This window comes from Hemitrygon akajei, chromosome 4 (assembly GCF_048418815.1).
Source record: "Hemitrygon akajei chromosome 4, sHemAka1.3, whole genome shotgun sequence".
Taxonomy (NCBI): Eukaryota; Metazoa; Chordata; class Chondrichthyes; order Myliobatiformes; family Dasyatidae; genus Hemitrygon; species Hemitrygon akajei.
Window position 1 is genome coordinate 36,676,988 of NC_133127.1, and position 7,010 is coordinate 36,683,997.

The window sequence follows — 7,010 nt, forward strand, 5'->3', positions numbered from 1 at the left end:
GGCAAAATTGCAGTCGATCAGATGAGTTGCAATGTAAAAGGGACAAAATTGAAAAAGGTGATGAACACAGGACTGAAGGTGTTATATTTGAATGTGTGCAGTGTACAGAATAAAGTAGATGAACTTGTAGCACAGTTGCAGATTGGCAAGTATGACGTGGGCATCACTGAATCGTGGCTGAAAGAAGATCATAGCTGGGAACTTAATGTCCAGGGGTACACGCTGTATCAAAAGGACAGACTGGTAGGCAGAGGGGGTGGGGTAGCTCTGTTGGTAAAAAATGAAATCAAATCCTGAGAAAAAGGTGACATAGGATTGCAAGGTGTAGAAATGTTGTGAGTAGAACTCAGAAACTGCAAGGATAAAAAGACCCTGATGGGAGTTATATACAGGCCCCCAAACAGCAGCAAAGATGTGGTCTACAAGTTACAACAGGAGGTAGAAAATGCATGTCAAAAGGGCAATGTTATGCTAGTCATGGGGGTGATGCACCATCAATAACTCACTCTGAGACGTAAAGGTGAGATATCGGCTTTTATTGACTGGAAGAAGGAACAAGCAGTGGCTGACCACCATACTACATCCTGGAGACAGAGAGGCCGGGCTCAGGCCTCAATCGCCTTTATACAGGGGTCTGTGGGAGGAGCCACAAGAGCAGTCAGCAGGGGGCGTGTCCAGACAGGTATATGTAGTTCACCACAGGGGGATTTCAATATGTAAGTAGGTTCCTTCCCCTTTTCTTTCTCCCTAGGCCTCCCCTCCCATGATCCTTTCCCTTCTCCAGCTCTGTATCCCTTTTGCCAATCACCTTTCCAGCTCTTAGCTTCACCCCTCCCCCTCCTGTCTTCTCCTATCATTTTGGATTTCCCCCTCCCCCTCCTACTTTCCAGTCTCTTACTATCTTTTCTTTCAGTTAGTCCTGACGAAGGGTCTCAGCCGGAAACGTCGACAGTGCTTCTTCCTATAGATGCTGCCTGGCCTGCTGCGTTCCACCAGCATTTTGTGTGTGTTGCTTGAATTTCCAGCATCTGCAGATTTCCTCGTGTTTGCGTCTACAGAAGGAAAAATTGGAACACAAAGGTACACTAGCCAATAATATTAAAAAGGATACCAAAAGTTTCTTCAGATATATAAAGTGTAAAAGAGATGCGAGAGTAGATATTGGCCAGCTGGAAAATTATACTGGAGAGGTAGTAATTGGGGACAAGGAAATGGCAGATGAATCAAATATGTATTTTGCAGCAGTCTTCACGGTGGAAGACACTAGCAGTGTGCTGGAAGTTTGAGAGTGTCAGGGGGCAGAAGTGAGTTAAGTTGCCATTACTACGGAGTAGATGTTTGGGAAACCGAAAGGTATGAATGTGGATGAGTCGCCTGGACCAGATGCCCTACACCCTAGGGTTCTGAAAGAGGTGGCTAAAGAGCTTGTAGAGGCAATAGTAATGATCTTTCAGTACTGTGAGCAGTTTTGAGCCTCTTATCTAAGAAAGGAGAGGTGTTGACATTGGAGAGGGTTCAAAGGAGATTCACAAAGATGATTCCGGGATTGAAAGGCTTATCATAAGAGGAGTGTTTGATGGTTCTGGGCCTGTGCTCACTGGAATTCAGGAGGGGGGAATCTCCTTGAAACCTATCGAATGTTGAAAGTCCTCAATAGAGTGTATGTGGAGGGGATGTTTCCTATGGCGTAGGAGTCTAAGACCAGAGGACAAAGCCTTAGAATAGAGAGACATCCACTTAAAGTGGAGATGAGGAGGAATTTCTTAAGCCAGTGGTGAATCTGTGGAATTCATTGCCACAAGCAGCTGTGGAGGCCAAGTCTATAGGTATATTTAAGGCAGAGGTTGATAGATTCTTGATTGGTCAGGGCATGAAGGGATACAGGGAGAAGGCAGGAGATTTAGGCCGAGAGAGAAATTGATCAGCCTTGATGAAATGGCAGAACTGACTCAATGCGCCAAATGGGCTACTCCTGCTCCTATATCTTATGGTCTTATGGACAAAATTGAGAAGGGCTGAGTGATCTTCCTAAACATTGGGAGGTACTGTCAGAGTCTAAATTCCCTTAAGCTGGAAACTTAGTAAAACTGATGAATTATAAGTTTACATACTGTACATAAACCCTACTGTGTAGTCAGCCAAACTGGAATGAAAGTAAGTCCCAACCGACTAATGCCTGGAGCATTAATCACCAAATCCATCAGCTGGAGTTCTTGTGGCTTCTCCCTGTATAATGTACACGTGCAGAGACACAAACACATTATAGATACTGGCCTCTGAACAGTCCACCAGGTTGTTCTTCATCCAGCTGGGACCAGAACTGAACTCCAAAAGAGGAATAGAGTCATTGAGTCATAGAACAGAAACAGGCCCTTTGGCCCATCTAGTCCATGCTGATCTATTTAAACTGCCTACTCCCGTCGATCCTCACCGTGATCATAGCCTTCTATACCCCTATCATTCATATACTTACCCAAACACTGAAATCAAACTGGCACGCACCTCTTGCCCCGGCACTCGTTCCACACTCTCTCACCCCTTTGAGTGAAGAAGCAACCCCCTCATGTTCCCCTTAAACTTTTCACCTTTCACTCTTAACCCATACCCTCTAGTTGTAGTCCCCCCCCCATGCTCTGTAGAAAAAGACTGCTTGCATTTACCCTATCTATATCCCTCTCTCAAATCTCCCCCCAGTCTTCTGTTATCCAAGTCTTCCGTATCCTATTTAATCTTTCCTTAAGTCAGACCCTCCAGACCAGGCAGAGAGGCATTCACTCCACAGGAAATGAAACACAAAGGAAGGAAGGAGTGCAGATAGGAAGACACTTCTATCTGTGGATTCTCATTCCAAAATCTTTGGAGTCAATAAAACTTTGTTCTGTTACATGTTGCATCTTGCATCCCAGAACTTGCATCTATTATGATGTTGAACTTATCAGCATTCTTCAACGATCCACAATGGAACCGGCACTATCAGGAACAACGGTGGGTGTTGCTGCCTCCCAGCCGATTCTGACCAGGGCTGACGAATACCAGGAGTCTCTGTGTTCTCCCAGTGACTGTGAGACCTTCCTCTGGAGGAACTTCAAAGATCAAATATCACGGCTGAGGGTCGCTCCGATTGCAGGCGGGTGGCAGGAGATTTGGGAATGTCACAAGGTGACGAAGGACTGACATTGACTTGATGGGTTGAAGGGCCTCCCTATTTCTGTGCAGCAGTGCAGATTAAGGAGGAAACCACAGTGTTACTACTGGTGCAGCCTGTGCCGTGTGATGTTCACCCTGCGTACCCGCACAAATCAGTGATCTGGTAGAACCTGCAATGTACAAGGTGTTCTCAGTAGAAACCCTCAGGCACTCTGCTTAGAGTCAGAGATGGGTACAGCACAGAACCCAGCCCTTAGAGCCACCTTGGCAATGCTGACCATGATGCCTGTCTACACTGTCCCCATTTGCCACATTAGGCCTGTATCCCTCCTTTTTTTTCCTATCTATGTATCTGTCGAAATGCCTTTTAAACAATGTGCCTGCCTATCACCTCCTCTGTCAGCTCGTTCCATATATCAATCACTGACTGTGTGAATCACATGCCCCTCAGATCCCCTTTACTCTTGATGAAGGGCTTTGGGCCGAAACATCAACTGTTTATTCCTCTCCATAGATGCTGCCCGACCTGCTGAGTTCTTCCAGCGTTTTGTGAGTGTTACCCTTTAATTCTTCCCCTCTCACCTTAAACCTGTCCCCTTTAGTCTTAGATTCCCCAACCCCAAGAAAAAGACTCAGATTATTTATCCCATCTATGCTCCTCATAGCTTCATAAACCTTTATATAGTCACCCCTGAGCCTCCTTTGTTCCAGAGCAAATGAAGACAGCCTATCCAAACTCTCCTTACAACTCCATTCCAGGCAACACCCTGGCAAGCTTTTTCTGCACTCCCTCTATAGTTACCCCTCTACAGTGTAGCACCCAGAACTGTACACAATACTCCAAGTGACCAGTGTTTTGTGGAACCGTATTGTGACATCCCAAGTCTTATATTTAATGAAGACACGCATAAAAATGCCTTTTTTTACTACCTTATCTCTTTTGTGTGGCCGTTTTCAGGGAGCTATGAACTGCACCCCAATGTCCTTCTGCATATCAACTCTCAAGATCAGAATCAGGTTTATTATTGTGGATAGATGTTGTGAAATTTGTTTGTTTGTGCCAGCAGTACAGTGCAAGATGTAAAAATTACTGTAAGCTGCAATAAATAAATGAATAGATCCGTAAATATTTAGATAAATAAATAGATAGATAAATAAATAACTGAATATACAGAAAGACAAATAAACAAACAAATAGATAGATACAGAGAACAAACACAAGAGAGTCTGCAGATGCTGGAAATCCAGAGCAACACACACAAAATGCTGGAGGAACTCAGCAGGTCAGGCAGCATCTGTGGTAAAGAGTACAGTCGACATTTTGGACTGAGACCCTCCATCAGAAATGACCTGCTGAGTTCCTCTGGCACTTTGCATATGTTGTGATAGAGACAGGTTAGATAGATGGACAGATAGTTAGTTCATGGGACATTCAGAAATCTGATGATGGAGGGGAAAAAGCTGTTCCTAAAACATTGAGTGTGAATCTCCTGAGGTTTCAGCCATTACATACGTACAGTATCTGTTGGTATTTGATGTACCAAAATACTTTGTTGAATGCGACTGAGCTTACCAGGAAGTAATTTAATGCTTTTGAATTGTAATTCTGTTGGTCATAGACTGTGTACCCTGTGGTAATGACTCACCTTCTGATACCTCAAACCCTTTCCACCGTTGACGGGGCACAAGTCAGGAGTGTGATGGAACACTCTCTACTGGCCTGGATGGTTCAATTCCAAAACCACTTGAGAATGTTGAGACTATCCAGGGCAAACAGCCCACTCATCCACCATCCTAAACATTCATCTCCTCTACCACTGCTACACAAAGGCTGCTGTGTGCACTGCAGTTACTCATGCAGACTGGTCCAGCAGCACCTCCTAAACCCGTGACCCTTCCCAGTGAGGACGAGGGCAGCAACTAGAGTGGAACACCACCACCTTCAGGTTCCCCTCAAAACTGCACATCATCCTGATTTCAAAGTCAAAGTCGAAAGTTGAGATTACTGTCCTATACACAAGAACATGTGAATTTAGGAACAATGAAAAACGTACTTGCCGCAGCATCACAGGTACATAGCATCAGAGATGCACTTATAAGAAAAATCTATGCATAAATTATACAAAATTTTATTAAAAAAGAACACATCTACTCGGGCCTTTCAATATTCGATAGGTTTCAGCAAGATCCCTCCTCATCTAAACTCGAAGGTCATGTGGGGAGATAGTAAGCTAACTTGGGTTGTGAATGTCGATTAGCTGGCCGAAAGCTATCCCCACTCTGAGTAGAAGCTGCATTCACAGTTTGAATCCGAGCCCAAATCCCCGGCTGCAACTGCCCAGACCATAGACCCTCATCAGGTGGCCATAGGGTTTTGCCTCAGGCCTTCCCCGAGGGTTGTGGGTAATAAATGCTTAGCACATGGTTCCTATGGTGACCCTCCCCTCACACAACATCCGATCACACTGCACAGAAATTGACCCACCGCATCGAGGAAGCCATCCCATTCATCATCAGCAACATTTTCAGTGTCATCACAATGCTTCTTATATGTTGAGAGAGTCTCTGCATACACCACCCCCCACCCCCCCCCGGCAGCATGTTCCAGGTTCTAACCACCCTCTGGGTGAAAAATATTCCTACTCTTACCTTCAAATTATACCCTCTGGTTTTGCACGCTTCTGCCATGGACAAAAGTTGATCTAGCTGATCTACGTCCCTCATTATTTTGTCCCTCTCCATCAGGCCGCCTTCCTAAGAAGACAACCAGTGTCTCCTCATCACTGAATGCTCCGTGCCCGGCAACAACGGAGTGAATCTCCTCTGTACCCTCTTCAGTGCAGTCTGTGTACACAGTACTTCAGCCGTGGCCTAATGTTACTTCGATAAAGTCATGCCTTAACCTCCTCCCTCTTATATTCAATATCCTAACTACTGAGGACAAGTCCTCATGTTTCTTCCTGGGGGGTGGGCAAAATCATCTTCCTAATCATTTTATTTAGTTGTGCTTCCACCTTCAGGAATTCTTGGATTTGTACATCAAGTTTTCTCCGTTCTCCAATATTCCCTGGCCGTTCTGCCGATTCTATGTCTACCTTATCAATACCATCCTGCAGCAGATGGCTACTGCCCTCATTATCTACAACACCACTAACCTTTCTGCCATCTGCCAGCCAGCTTCTCTTGTGGGACCTTGGCAAAGGCTTTACAGAAAAATGTCCATTAATCATTTGACAATTAAAGCTGTTAATTAATTGTACAGGTAATTGTACCAATTATGTCCCAGATTTTTATCTTTATTGCTGTTCCCTCGCCTATCTATCAACCCCCTGTATCCAGGCTATGCCTTCTTCTGACTTCTACCATCGGGGGAAGGTACAGAAGCCTTGGGTCCGATGAACTGTATAAGTACTTTGCATCAGTTTTCGCTGTGGAAGACATTAATATTTTAGTGGAAGTTTCAGGTGTCGGGGGCATGAAGTGTGTGAAGTTACTATAAATGGAGAGAAGGTTCTTGGAAAACTGAAAGGTCACCTGGACCTGATGTTGTACACCCCAAAGTTCTGAAAGAGGGGGCTGAAGAGACCATGGAGGCATTAGTAATGATCTTTCAAGAATCACTAGATTCTGGAATGGTTCTGGAACATTGGAAAATTGCTAATGTCACTCCACTCTTCAAGAAGGGAGCGAGGCAGAAGAAAGGAAACTATAGGCCAGATAGTCTGACCCCAGTGGTTGGGAAGATGCAGGAGTTGATTATTAAGGATGAGGTCTCAGGGTACTTGGAGGTACTTGATAAAATAGGCTGTACTCAGCACAGTTTCCTCAAGGGGAAATCTTGCCTGACAAATCTGTTGGAATTT